This window comes from Protopterus annectens, chromosome 17.part0 (genome assembly GCF_019279795.1).
Source record: "Protopterus annectens isolate FY-2018-M chromosome 17.part0, PAN1.0, whole genome shotgun sequence".
Taxonomy (NCBI): domain Eukaryota; kingdom Metazoa; phylum Chordata; order Ceratodontiformes; family Protopteridae; genus Protopterus; species Protopterus annectens.
Genome location: NC_056751.1, coordinates 622,994,404 through 623,010,660, shown reverse-complemented (window position 1 = coordinate 623,010,660; position 16,257 = coordinate 622,994,404).

Genomic DNA, 16,257 nt, shown 5'->3' with positions numbered 1-16,257 from the left:
GGCATATTGAAAGGTTAGGGGTAGAACATAATTTTAGATTTGCTATATTAGAGCATATAAAACATAATCCAAAGGGAGGTAATAGGAAGGAGATTCTAAGCTATAGAGAAGTATGGTGGCAACTTTTTACAGATGCCTCAAACATACCAGGATTGAACGATAACATATCAGTAAAACCAATTTTGTTGAATAGAATGTTAAGAACATGAGAAACCAATATTGGGTTATCTAATAATAAGAATAATATATTTCATGAGAACAATCTGATAGGATGGTATATGTTACAATTAGATGGAGAAAATGGTTTTGAAGTTAGTAAATATATGCAGTCGATACACACTTTGTTGAATATATAGAACTCAGTAGACATATTAACAAAATACAGCATAGTAAATTTTATGTAACTTTATTTGTATTTTTGCATTTTTTATATTTTTTGTTTTTAACATAGTCAGAAGTTGTAAATAGAAGTACAACTTGAAGCATTATATAATAAGCCTTAGGGCTAAGAAATGCATAAGAGAATGTGTTTATAAACAAATTGAGTGCATTCACGTTACTAGAATGGAGTATGTTACTTTAAGAGCGGCAGTTAGATTATGGCGCCAAAAAAGTTATTTAAACATTAGAATAACAAGATGGATCAGTTCTGAAGAAGCCAGCATTCTGTTGGTGAAAGCGCTTAACTAATTTTTTTAAAAAATCAGTCTTAAAAGTTAAGTTACATTCTGTTTTTATTATATGGAAATCTTCTGGTTTGATCATGACAAGTTTGTATTGCAATAAAAGTTTTATCTGGAGCCTACACTGCGTTCCCTCTGGGTTTTTTCATTGTTACACAGAGAAGATAGCGTAGTTGTTGGACTCAACGAAATACTTATTCAGTAGTCTTCCCTAAATGTCCCATAGCTAAGGGGCCAACCAAACCAATTCAAAGCAAATATGAGGCTGCATTTAAAATGCACAAGTTATTCACTGCAGCCATAAAGTATGGTTATTTTTTCTGAGTAAGTTATCATTATAATAGCTAACATTCACCCAGGTTTATGGTACTCTATTAATGTGTGTGTGTGTGTGTGTGTGTGTGTGTGTGTGTGTGTGTGTGTGTGTGTGTGTGTGTGTGTGTGTGTGTGTGTGTGTGTGTGTGTGTGGTAAAAGGCAGAGTCCTTTTCAGACCCTTTAATTTGACTTATACTGATAGCTTAGAATAGCCATTATGTGGCCCACACTGATATGACGATAACTTACAAATTCCACGCAATCAGAAAAGGGCATGTTTGAACCCCAGGACCAGAAATGTGAGGCATAACTTTAAACACCAAGTAACTGTGCTACAGAGATTTTTTTTTTTGTTGTGTCTTTCGGCTTTTCCCAGTTAGGGGTCGCCACAGCAGAACTCCGATCCGCTAATGATTGGTAGTTGATTTTTACGTGCCGAGTTACCAGCCCTGACGCACAACCTTCAACGATGGTACGCCCATTCACGCATGTCTCCACACAGAAGACACTCTAGCTGAGAATCAAACCGGACAGCGTCTTACTGTGAGGCGACAACGCTACCGCAGCACCACCACCGCGAACTGTGCTACAGAGATAAATGTTTTTATTACTGACATTGAAATAAATTTTGGACTTCTGGACACCACCTGAAATATTACTTTCGATGATGTAGATCTTGAAAGATTGTCAAAAACTTGAGAGAAAAATATTCAAAAACAACTAAAAAGACAGGCAAAAATCTGTTTTAGCAAAGACAGATTTCAAACTTTGTCAGTATTAATTTCATTAACTCTTACAATAGAGACATCAGCTGAGAGCATTTCAGTAGTGCAACTGTCATTTTACAGATTGTAGACATTCATAACATTTAAATAAGAAATGTTATTAGCATTATTAAAAAGCATCATGTGGAATATGTCAACATTTAAGTGCTGACACTGCATGTTTAAATTTGTAAAACTAACTGCTGGGAAGCCAAACACAGAACATAATTGCATGCAGTGTATCTACCTCATTTGCTGTTACAAAGTCTGTAGTGCATCTTGCTATTGCTTTATCATGTATATATGCACCTATTTTCTTGATTTTTTGTCAAGGATTAGAACACAAAAGAACATTCCTGATCACGGTCTTTTTAGAAGTAAGATCACAAAAACAATTAGAACACATTTGACAGCATGTTAATTGCATTTAAAAAACTCTCTTTTGTTTGACCATTTTAGGCAAGCTGTTTGTTGGTATCACATTGTAATAATTACAATTAGTCATATCACTACAATAAGGTGAATTACCTATAAATGAATTAATACACAAACATATTTCAAGTATAGAGCAAATGTTCTTGAATAAAAGACGTGGTACAGAAAATGTGCAATGACTCAACAAGTAGCATGCTTGTCAATGTTGCCAGGGAGATCAAAAGATAGTGGGTTCTGTTCTAGTGCCAGGTGACTGTATCCTTATTGCAATTCTAAAACTGTACTGTACTGCAGCATTAGAGGGTTCTGCTACAAAGGTAAGATATAAAACCAAGGTCCAGTGGGGTGGTGTCCTTCAAATTAGATATTAAACTGAGGTCCAGTGGGATGTTATCCTTCAAATGAGATGTTAAACTGGGGTTTTACTTCAAATGAGATGTTAAACTAAGGTTTTCTCTGCCTGAGCTGGTAAACACAAGAGAACCAATAACACTTATCAAAGAGAGCAAAGATTTTCTTTATGTCATGTGCTAGTTTCTCCATATGTATAAACACCATTTATTCATAGATTCATAGACTGTTACTAGGATAATGACCTGGGGAAGGGTCTTTCTAAGCCTAGCCAAGTTTTCCCAAAAGAATAATAATGTCCTGTTGGCAAATAGGACATAGAGGACCCCGGATTTATAACCTACTTCTGTCCATAAGGGACATGGGTGTCAGGTCCGGTGTAAATTTCCTGTTCCTCATCCACTTGTCTAGGTTGTGCTTAAACTGGGTAATAGAAGAACTCAGATTCATATGGATGGAAAGCCTGTTCCATAGGAGGGATAGTCTCTGTTGAAAATATGTGCATGCCTTGTGGAAGTAACCCAGTCAACAAATGCAGATAAATAGAACAGGAAAAGTTTTCATTTGACTCAAAATAAAAAAAAAAATATCTGATAGAAGGAATGTGTGCATATAATTCTACAATCACAGAATGGCAGCATTCTAAGGATTTAATCTCATCTACACTCATTTTATCTCTATATTTTATATATTGTTTCAAGTTACTAACTTAAAGCATTTGAGGAACTTGGAATATCTAGAAGGCTTGACCTGGCTTCCTTTATAATACAATATTGTGTGAGATAGAGCGGTAGCATTGTTGCCTCACAGCAAGAGGTTCTCCCGTTCGATTCTTGGCTGGAGTGCCTTCTGTGTGGAGGCTGCATGTCCTCCCTGCAGTCGAGTGGCCTCCTAAAGACATGCGTGAATGGGCGTGCCTTCGCTGAAGATTGGGCATTGGGCTGGCAACTCGGCACCATAAAAATCTACTGCCAATCATTAGCAGTGTCGACCCCTAACCGGGAAAATCCAAAAAGACATACAAACCAGTGAAGAGTAACATTCTGGGATCCCTGATATAGGGATCTCAGCAAGGAAAAGGCAAAAGACAGCTTTATGGAAACTTCTAGATAGCAAGGAGATGATATCCTAAAGACATACAAGTTGTAGCAGGCAAACTATTTATGGATAATTATCAGAAGAAAAGCTCTGCGTGTTCTGCAGAAATACCAGTACCTAACATACCAATATTTATTTCTTATTGATTTAAGAGAGGCAGACTGGATCTAGTGGTTCTTTTTCAGCTACGCCCTTGTTACATAAAGTGTCAAAGAAAAAACAAAAATAAATAAAGTACACACAAAGTAAGCAATTAAACCTTTAATCTATAAAATTATAGCACACGGCTCAGCAAAACCATCCTATGTATACATTATTGGATCTGACACGTCTATAATGTAACAAACAAAAATAGACACACAAAGACAGGTGAGGAGCTTTTCAAAGTGAATAAATAGGTATCTAGATTCTCACAAGGATGAGTGTTTTTCATGACTAATTAATCTTGAAATTAGTAATTCATTTTTTCACATGCTACAGACAGTACTCATACAATGGCGATTAATCATCTTGGATATAAATTGATGAAATATTGGTACGGAACTGATATTTGAAAGTATATTCTATACTTTCATCCCCCAAAAGCAGAATACCTTGGTATAGCATTGTAAGGAGCAGTTTGGGTAAATTAAAATGAATGGATTGGATTCTGAGAGCTGGAGGCTGCAGCTAAATGTTTTATTTTTGAGAAGGGAGCAAAAGAAGGGACAAAGTATCTTGTAAAGATCCTTGTAAATTATTGTGCACAAGGCTATGTGACTGGTAATAGATTTATAGGTTCATAGGTAGGTACTAGGCTATCGACCCAAGGGCCTACGTAAGCCTAGCCAACAAGGTTCCCTGGCTTACGCCACCCAAGAAAGTTATTTTCCTGTGCCACTGTCGAGCAGAGAAACAGAAGTTATCCCCGGGGTGTATTTCCTATTTCCCATCGACTCATCAAGATTTTTTTTGAAGAGTGCTAATGAAGAACTTTGCTTGACATAGATGGGTAGCCTGTTCCAGAGTATTGGAAGTCTCTGGGACAGGAATCTATCCCTCCAGCATGTCCTGTTTATTGTGGTGACAAGGGTTTAGGTCCCTAAAGCGTGTAACTCGGAGGGATTAGGATTTCTTTAGGTGCAGCATGTCCAGCAGCTCTGGGTTTGACATAGCTTTATATGTTAGGCAGAGATCACCTCGGAGTAGGCAATATGCTACAGAGTAAAGCTGGAGTTTTTTGAGGTGGTCAGTGTAGGGCATTTGTTTGAGGCCAGTAATCCTCTTTGTGAGGTACTTCTGTGGCCTTTCCAGCTGCTGCAGATGTCTTGTGAGGTACATTCCTAAAGGGATGTTTTACTCTATAATGGGTCTAATGAGTGTCGAGTAGAGGGGAACAATGACCTCTTTTTTCCTGGATGAGAACCCTTTTATGATGAGGTGTGCCACGTAGAAGGACTTCCTGACTACTGTGGCAATGTGACTATCAAAGGAGAGACTACTGTCCACCTGGGTCCCAAGGTCTCTTATCACACATTTGGTGTTAAGTAGATTGCTGCCTATGTGGTAGTTCATGGGTACAGAGTTTTTACCAAAGGGGATGACACTGCACTTTTTGGCATTGAGCTTGAGGCCATGGCTCTGACACCAGGCATCTGTCTCAGCGAGGCCCTTCTGTAGGATGTCCATATCATTTGGGGACTTGACTATGGCTCCTAGTTTGCAGTCATCTGTGAACTTCGTTAGCCAGAGGTCTTCTGTGTTAGCCTGTACTTCAGAGAAGTAGATACCAAACAGGAGAGGTCCCAGAAGAGAACCCTGTGGTACTCCACTTATCACTGCTTTGAGGTCAGATTTGGAGTCTGCAACTTTTACAGTGTGAGGTCTGTCAGTGAGCCAGTTGGAAACCCATCTTGTGACGTAGGGATTTATACCTAGTTTAGTGAGTTTAGCTATAATTCCAGAATGGGGGATGGTGTCGAAAGCCTTGGCGAGGTCAAGATAGGCTGTGTGAACCACCTTACCCTCATCTAGGGCTTTGGTGACTACCTCAAAGAAGTCGATCAGGTTCGGGAGGCATGATCTGCCTTTCACAAACCTGAACTGGGTGGGATCCAGAGTTTGGAGATTACCAATGTCTTTGTTTATGAGTTCCATGATGATACGTTCCATGGCCTTGCAGACCAGGCTCATCAGGCTAATAGGTCGATAGTTCCCGGGATCAGTGGTGGCTCCCCCTTTCTGGAGTGGGATAACGTGCGCCATTCAGTGGGCACAAAACCTGATGCAAGGCTATTATTGAACATGATGCTTAAGTGGGGAGCCAGTTCGTTCATATAGTGGAGCCAGCAGACCTTATTAACCATATGTCCATCTTATTACAAATGATAGAGGATCCCACAAATCGTATTGAAATGCCACTGTTCAAATATGGAATGTGCACTCCTTGTGTAATAATTTATTTATTTATTTATCATTTGTTAACTTGGAAAGGCCAACTTGGAATGTAGCCAATTTTGAGTGGAGGCCCAGGGAGAAATGCTCCAGATGCATGTCTTTGAAAGTGGGAGGAAACTGGATCACCTGGAGGAACCCCACGCAAATGCAAGGAGGACATGCAGACTGCACAGAAGGCACTCCAGCCGAGAATCGAACCGGAGAACCTCTTGCTGTGAGATGACAATGCTACCGCTGCACCACTGTGCCATCCAGTAATAGTGTATTCTGCTTTAGGGTAAGTAGCTCTCAAATTTTGTGTCAGGTATCCAACAGACTTTATGTTTAGAAGACAACTGCAGCAAGGTATGCAGAAAAGATGAGTTTCTGGTCAAGCCAGGATGCTAAGTATTTAAACTGCTGTACTAAGTAAAGTGCACCTCCATTGATAATGTTGCTAACCATATACCAGGCACTTGGGACAGGAATTCTGTGGTACCAAAAATTGTGGTTTCATTTCAGTTTCTAAATTCACACACACACACACACACACACACACACACACACACACACACACACACACACACACACACACACACACACACACACACACACACACACACACACACACAAACCCCTGTATAGGGAATCTACCACTGGTCACTCACTCTCATCCTGTCCTCCCTGCTCCTCCACTTTCAGAGATAGTGATCAAGCACTGGACATCTGGATTGTACTCCGAGCTTTATCCCGCTACACCAGAGAACTGGGAATATGTCTACATTTGTTCATTCATTCATTCTTTCAGTTGATTAATTAGTTAGTTACCTAGTGACAGACTCAAGATCCTGAACCACAAATGTACTGTGAAGTAGGTGGTCAGAATGGTGCTAGTGATAGCAGATGGCACTTCAGAAGACCATATGACCATGTTATCTGCACAGAACAGGACAGATATATCAGGCAGCACAACTGGGAGAGCACAGATGAAAATAAAAATAATGGACCCAGTGGACTTAAGGCAGAGCCTTGAGGAACACCTAGACTGACCTGTTCTAACTGCGAAATAGGTAATGCTCTGTTCTGCCCTTGTAGGATGGTGCAGTACACACATAGGTGCTTACGAGGCTATTGATCCTGGAGGATCTTTAGAAGCTTGTATAGAGTCAGCAAAGTATCTTTGTTTTATATGGAGGGGAAGACAATCCCCAGGAAATGGAATTCTCTCTGATACATACCTATCCCTCAAACATGTTCTGTTTATGTTGAAGAAGAAATTAAGATGTGTTTATGGTACCACTGGACTTGTGGATGTGCAATAGGTCTGACAGGATATGATCTGTTGAGGCTATGCATGCAAGACAGAGGTCACCCCTTGCAACTTGTATGATATTGAGAATAGGGAAAAGGCTTTGCAATGATCAATGTAGTTCTTATGATTTAGACCATTGATTTTTATGGTGAGAAAATGCTGTGGTCATTTAAGCTGTGTCAGGTGTTTGGATAGGTACATGTCAAAAGGGGCATTTTACTCAATGATCAGTCTAATACGTGTAGAATACAGCGGAATGACCACATCTTTAGACACTATCCTTACTAATAAGCTGCACAACGAGGAAGGACATTCTTACAATACTGGACACATTGCGATCAGAGAACAGTTCACTGTCAACATAAATTCCCAGGTCCCTAACTACTAGATCAATTTTCAGGAGTCTGTTGTCAATGTGACAGTTTCAGTGGATATCATGCTTGCCTAAGAATACTATTAGACATCTTTTGGAAGTTAGTTTTAGTCTATAGTTTTGACACCAGCTATTTGCATGGGAAAGGCCCTCAGGCAGGATTTTGGTATTCACAGGAGAGTTAATAATAGCACCTAGTTTACTGTCATCAGCAAATGTGGTGAACCATATGCCCTTAACATTGGCTTTGACCTCTGAGAAGTAAATATCAAAGAGGAGTGGGCCAGGGACAGACCCCTTGGGTACACCACTCATAATACTTCTTTTGAAAGAGACAGAGTCACCCCCTCTAACTTCCTAGGTGATATTTGTGAGCCAATGTGCTATTCATCAAGTTACAGAGAAATTGAAACTTAGTTGGGAGAGTTCAGTAACAATACCTGAGTGTCGAATGGTGTTGAAAGCCTTAGTAAGATCTAGATATGTGGCGTGTACTGATTTCCTCTCGCCCATTGCTTCAGTAACCTTCTCAAAGAAATCGACCAGGATGAGTACGTAGGAACTTTTCTTGACAAAACTGAAATGGCTTTCAAGGGTTTACAGGTTGCGTATGTTGTTTATTAATCCATAATGATCCTTTCCATAGCCTTAAATATGAGGCTCATAAGATTTATGGGTTTATAATTACCTGAGACAGTTATGCAGAGGGATGACCACTGCTGTCTTCCACTCATTTGGCACATAGCCTGTCTGAAAGCTGATATTGAGTAATCTCTGTAGGGTGGCTGACAGGTCCTGTTTAAGCCTAACTTTTAGGCATCATGGTATGCTATCTGGTTCAATAGAAGCAGTATTCTTGGCCTTGAGGACTTGTTCTTGGAAGATGTAGGGGAATGTATATGGAAGTATGTGATCTGGGAATGTTGGGTGAGAGGAAGATGAAGTTTGGGTTAAATTTTTCTGCTTGTAAATTGGCTGTCCCCTATGTCTGAGTAAGTGGTATCATTTACTATTAATTCTGTGCAGTGACGGATATTCGTTTACATGGTTTCTAACATAGCTAAATAAGGCTTTTGGGCTTTAACCTGAGTGGCTATTTTTACCTCATATCTTACTTTGGATGATTTGATCAGGGTCTGGAGTTCCTTGTTAAGTTTAGCAAGAACATTCTTTGCATGCCAGAAGTTATATTTGTTTTTGCGAGTAATGAGGGTTTTTTTGGTAGCCTGTTCCAAAGACGTGGCTAATGACTTGTTAAAGTAGGCATATTATGCAGTCCCTCTAGCTGCACATATGGTGGGATATCAGGCATCAGCATGAAACCAACTCAGGTGGTGCCTGTGTTACCTGACAGTTTGCTTCTTTGTTTCTTCTTACCTGATTCTAGCTCGGTGCCTCCTCCCATTCTCAACCACCAGTTTCCGAAAACTGACGTGTACCTTTTTCTTTTTATTGCTCAAGTATTCACTTTTCTCATATATGAGATTCTGATCTGAAGTTAATGCTACACCTAACATTGATAGTTTGTTTCGATGAAGCATAGCAGCATTTTACTTCTTTTTTTCTTTTTAAAACCACATACAATATAATAACACATAATATACATAATATAAATCAGTATTGAACATAATTTATCTGACATGAAGCTTAAAAAACATAATAAACCATTAAGGGACCAGCAAGAGTATAGTAAGGGTCAGGCTTACCTTAAACCACCGAAAGTTAAAACACAAGTGGGTTATGTTAATAATGCTATTAACAATGGTCCAAACATATGGGCACAGCATCAGCAAGTAATAACTGATGATGCTGAACAAGTTACTTATCAGAATGATTTTGAAGAGTATGATGAACAGTTTCCACCTCTCAGAAGATCAGAAAGAATAAAAAACAAAAACAATCAGAATGTTAATAACAAACATGGTTAGTCTGATAATCAGGGTTTTTACACACCCTCGAGGCAGAATCAGAGTAGAGGGGGGTACCAGTATCATGGCAGGGGCAGGAAATACAATTAAGTATTCCATGCAGTATCACATGGGTCGAGGAAGATATGGCCATTATTGATTCATTTTCTAATGATGCTCGTAGTAGTCCAGTCATTGTGTGTAATTCCTTAGGTGATTTTAAAGTATATAATTTTTCAGATACTGTGATAGATGAATCAATAGTGAATTTATTGAGTAAAGGTTTTACATTTGTGCCATCTAAGAAACCTAATCTTGCACAAATATTAATTGACTTACAGTTATTTTTAAGAAAATTAAATTTCACATTGTTATTTGGTGACAATCAGATAGCACATTCTGAACCCCTTGAATTGATATGTATCCATAGTACATTTAACCCCCCACTTCATCCCATTTTAGCATCATATGAAAGAATATGTGAATTGGATATCAGGCATATGGTGAATAACAAAAAGCCTTTGAATGACAATTTAACAGATGATGAAAGAATGAATTTGTCATTTCTCATGCATGAGTCTTTAAGAATAATGAAGCCTGCTTGGGGGGGGGGGGGGGGTAGTTATAATGCACACATTTGATTATGAACAAAGAATGTTAGATATATCAAATACACAAAACATATCAGGAGGTTAGTAGAAATGAGCTTAATGTAGCTTATAGAAGGGTGCATATGGCCCTTAATGATATGTTTCTTGAAAATAGAATAGATATTGGCACTTATAATTATTTAAATATTATTTCTGCTGTAATACCTACTATATTTGGGGCAGCAAAGGTGCATAAGAATGTAAATAATCCACCATTACGACCGATAGTAGATGGTTGCAATTCAATTACTTATGCATGTGCAAAGTATTTGGACAATAGTTTAAAGAGTTTGATAATGAAATGTCCCCAGATTTGTAAAGATTCATGACATTTCCTTGAGTTAATCAAACACACACAGTATTGTGACCATAGTATACTTGTAACAGTGGACATCAAGGACTTATTCTCTGTGATCTCTCATGAAGACGGTATACAAGCTGTAGAAATCTTTTTAAGTGAACAGGGGATCACACAGTCCAAAATTAATTTGTATACTGAACTCTTGGAAATAGTTCTTAAGAACAATTATATCTATTATAAGGGTAGATATTTTTTACAACAGGTGGGTGTGGGCACAACATAGTTATGGCTGTGTGGGAATAGCAGTACATTTATGGGAGTGAGTTTTTTCAACATATTAGCCCATATTTACGTTATTTGGATGACATATTCATCCTTTGGAAGGGTAGTCAAGCAGTACTAGATTTATTTCTTTCATATATTAATATATATATATTAATTCATATATATTAATACAACTACTTCATATTTGACCTTCACACAACAAATGGATAATAAGGAGATTAATTGTTTAGATGTTATTTTGAGTAAGGACAGGGGCAATAAAAGATTCATAGCGAATATTTAGAGAACACCGACCTACTCAAATGAATTCTTGCATTTTTCCAGTGCACACCCATCAATTAACAAAAAAATCAGTAGTCAAGGGACAGCTGGTCTGGGCAGCAAGGATGGTCAGCTTAGATATGGATTTTGAAATAGAGTGCAATAAGTTGATGAATATGTTTAGAAAGAGAGGTTATCCCAATCATATTCTTAAAGAAGTGTACAATGAAGTAAAAACAAAAAGATCAAATGGTCATTTTGCACCTATTTTAATATATAGTAACATCTCAATACCTTTAGGTGTGAGCGAATGCCACCTGGATAATGCCGCACTTTTCATAACGACATTTAATACACATTTTTTATAAAATTAAAGCTATTATGATGAAAAACTGGATACTTATGGATAAGGATTTGAACATTAGAACAAAATTGTGTGTGTCATGGTTTCAAAATGGTAGCAAGGAGAGGAAGTAATCTTAAAATCTTGTCGGAGAATGGCAAGACAAGTCACATTGCCAATAAATCAGTGGGTATTATGAATAGATGTGGAATGTGCAATTACTGTAGATACATACATCAAGGCCAATGCATACAGATAAAAGGCACAGAATATACCATTAAGGGTAAATTTTATTGTAATTCCAAGGGGGTAATATATGTGGCAGTATGTCAACTCTGCCAAGCATTTTATATAGGAAAAGCCACCAGGTCTCTTAAGGAAAGAATTTATGAGCACATGTATGCAATAAGGAAAGATCAGTTAACTAATGCACTAGCAAATGTGCACGAACAACATGATCATTATTTTAGATTTGGAATACTGCAGCAAGTGCTTAGTAATGACAGAGGTGGTCCCTGGGAATTACAATTGGAAAAGGCAGAGTTAATATGGCAACTTATGCTTCATTGTTATGCATGGGCTGGACTCAATGATCTCTACAGTATTAACAGTATTTTAAAATTAAAAGCATTAAGTAGATAAGGGTTGCTTTAGTAATTATAAGAAGCTTTGTTTAAGTTAATAAATGCATATTATATTTATGTATATAACTGTATATTTATCTAATATCTTAGGTAGCTAATTATAATTTTTAATGTATATAGTCATATATATTGTGTGTATTTGGTGTATTTAGAATGTTTGGATATATTTGGATATATATATATATATATATATATATATATATATATATATATATATATATATATATACCCATGGTGGTGGTGCTGTAGTTGCGCTTGTTATTACAAGACAGTGTCCTGTCCGGGTTTGATTCTCAGCTAGAGCGCCTTCTGCCTGGAGACATGCCTTCATTGAAGGTTGTGCGTCAGGGCTGGTAACTCAAAATCAACTACCAATCATTAGCAAGACACAACGATATATATATATATTTACTTATTTGTGTATAATGGTACATGCAATGGGGAAAATAGCATATTTAGGTTTGTGATGTCATTTCCTGTAGTAGAAAAAGGGTGCCAAATTATAAACTATTTAACTGTTGTAAATGTGTTTTATTGATTTTGTCTAATGAAGTTTACTAATGCAGTAAATGAAAAGCGCTTAACATAAGATACAACTCTTTCTTTATTCCATAGCCAGTATTGTGCTTGTTTTACAGTAGTTTGTGCATTTTTATTTTGCTTTTTCGATAGTTAAATAAGGTTTTGTGGCTGTCTTTAACCTGAGTGGCTATTTTTACCTCGTATCTGAATTTGCATGATTTGATCAGGGTCTGGAGTTCCTTGTTAAGTTTAGCAAGAACATTTTTTGCAGGCCAGAAGTTATATTTGTTTTTGTGAGCAATGAGTTTGTTTTTTTTTGGTAGCCTATTCCAAAGACGTGGCTAATGACTTGTTAAAGTAAGCATATTATGCAGTCCCTCTAGCTGCACATATGGTGGGACATTAGGCATCAGCATGAAACCAACTCAGGTGGTGCCTGTGTTACCTGACAGTTTGCTTCTTTGTTTCTTCTTACCTGATTCTAGCTCGATGCCTCCTCCCATTCTCAGCCACCAGTTTCAGAAAACTGACGTCTGCCTTTTTCTTTTTATTTCTCAAGTATTCACTTTTCTCATATCTGAGATTCTGGTCTGAATTTAATGCTACACCCTAACATTGCTAGTTTGTTTCGATGAAGCATAGCAGCATTTTACTTTTTTCTTGTTAAAACCACATATAAAAAATACTGAATACTTAAGGTTACTTGACTTTTCCGATTATTAGAATATAACTAAAGTAAATGAAATACCATATTTACTAAGTTAACTAATAAATTGTAATTCAACTGAAGCAAAAATAAATGCATAAAGTATATATGCACTTTTTGTTGGCAGTTACCATATGGAAAGTTTATTATCATGAATAGAAGAGAGATAAAAAATATAGCCATGTTAAAATCATACATTATCATTTCATTCTCACTTTATTGCCCGTATTCTCTTTACCTTTGCCCTTGGTTTGATAGAAAGTTTACTGTTATGTTTTTTACTGGCAAGAAGCCCATTTCACTTTTATACCTAGTATATGGTTATTTTCAGTACCAGCAGCATTGGCTTAAAAATAAGACTTGAACTGTGAAAATGATTTAAAAGAAAGAGAGGCTAAAATCCTCCAAATATCGTTTTATAAATTCTGAACTAATACAATTATAATTTGGAAAATATCTCAATTACACATAAGGTCACTGTGATGCAAATAAAGAGGAATTTAATATGCAATGAGGTAGTATTGAAATATTTATAAAGTCAGATAAACTTTAACCTTTCTATATCTATCAGAAAATGACAGAAGTAACACCACACCTAGTCTCAAAGGGTAACAAAGATGTTCAGCCTAGTATTTCCTTAAAGCTCAGTTTGATTTGCCATATAGCCCAGAGATCAGATGCTAAGATTAGTATTTTATAACCCAATATACTTTCTTTGTTATATGGCCAGTCCTGCTGGATCGCCTGTTTAATGTGATCCTTTCTGAATATGAAGCAGAAACTGAATATTTAGAAAATGTAGCTTATGTTGCTGTTCCAGCAATGCCTTAAGGAAATTAACATTCTGAATAGGAGAAGAGAATGACCGCTCCAGACTGACCTGATCTTCAGTCCTGCCAAAAAGTTACAGAAGTTATGGAGCTCAGATCCCCTGAAGGTAAATGCACCCATATATCAAATTACTGCTGTCAAAATGAAGATATATTCTGGCATGGGATGGAGGCAGGACTCATTTGAAAATGATATAATTCTTCTTTTTTCTGCAAGACAACTGTGGCTCAAGTAGTTTATTTTCAAAGCTGTTTAGTCAGTAAATTCCTTTTGAAATGTGGTTCAAATGCAACTGACTTAATATCTGGAAAATGTCTAAGCCATTTTGTTTTGTTATTCCTGTATTTCTATTCTTCTTTCTATCTTGATTTGTATATTTTTTTCTTTTTTTCCGCTGTTCTTTGTACTTGGTTTCTCCCCATGCACTAAGTAAATTTTTTTGCGACCTTGTAGAGCCAAGCCTCCTATATATGCTCCCAACTGGTCCATTCATTTTGCAGTCATGGGAGCCGGAGACTCTAGGGCAGAGAATACCCTATAGTCCATTTGCTCCTGCCCAGGAATCCCCATGAGCCCATGAGTAAGGAATCGACTAGCTCTGCTGGTTCTTCATGGTGGTACACTCTCCCCAGGTGGATCACCCCACCCATCTAGTGGCCCTTTCGAGCTCTGCTATAGTTGCACTTTGAGGGTTCCCCTTGGCTCACAATATGATTCCATACTGAGCCACAGGCTCGATAAACTTGAGCACCACAGGACAGACACCTAGTGCTCCCACTAGGTATCCCCCATGTGCCGAGCCAGATCAGGCTTCCATCCCCCCAGGATCAGTCACTCACCCACTCACTCACTCACTCGCTCACTCACTCACTCCAATTCTCCCCTGCCAGCCTGAGCCACTGATTAAACTGAGGTCACCTGCAACACAGTCAGGGCTTTATTCCTCTGTGCTACACAGCTACTGCCCGTGTACCAATTTTGAATGTTAACCATGCAATACAAGGATTTAGAATTCTGATCAGTACTAGTGGTGGACTAATTTTCAGTAAAAGCACCAGTATTCACAGTTTTTCATGATTTACAAAATACATCAAGTGCTATGTTGGGGTGTAATATTCAAAATCCATAATTGTACAAATAAAATAAAACCACAGCAGTCAAACTAATATGCAGGCACTGAACAGAGATGCCCAAATAAATTTAAGCATACTACTCTGTTTATCCATTTAGTACAACACACATTAGTGAAAATATCATCAGCAAGTTAGCATTTATCCTGTTGAAGCTTGCACCTCATCTAACAAAAAGGTTCTATATAGACACCTTTTCAGTTCACTAAATATTGTTGACTGCACTCAAGGTCATTTAAGTGTTGTATACAACAAGGAAAAAGAGTGGTGCTTTTGCAATCGATCAATTGCAGATCTTGTTCCCATCCCCCCAACCTTCACACATATTATCGTGCAGTGGACCTATATAACAAAATAACTCTTCACTTCCTATTACTAACCACCCACTTGTCTCTTTTCCTCTTTATTAGACTAAATTCCTTAACACAGAAGGAATGTAACATGGACCTCCAGGTGCTTCTACATCTGTGTTAAACTGGATCGTATCTCAAACATCAAAAACGTGAGTGATTCATCAGTCCCCCAATGTTATTATGCATTTCTCCTTTAATCACAGTCTGATAATGTAGCTGCCTCCCTCTTGTGACACCTTATCCTTGGAACTTTTGATTCAAGCAGTAAAGAAGTTATCAGACCACTAGTACTGTTAAGACAGGTCACATCTGGAGCAGTCTGTACACTTCAGCAGATATAATACTGCTGGAACAACTTAACTGGAATGTTTCTAGAAAAGCATGTGCAATGGAAAGAAAGAAGTTGCACATCTTTTTGTCTGATGAGAGAGAGTGAGAGAGAGAGAAAGAGAGAGAGAGGGTGACAGAGAGAAAGAGAGAGAGAGAAAAAGAGACAGAGAACACCAAAGACACATAATAAGCAGCACAAGATTATTTCAGGGATAAAAAAACAGGAATAATGTGGAGGGAAGTGACA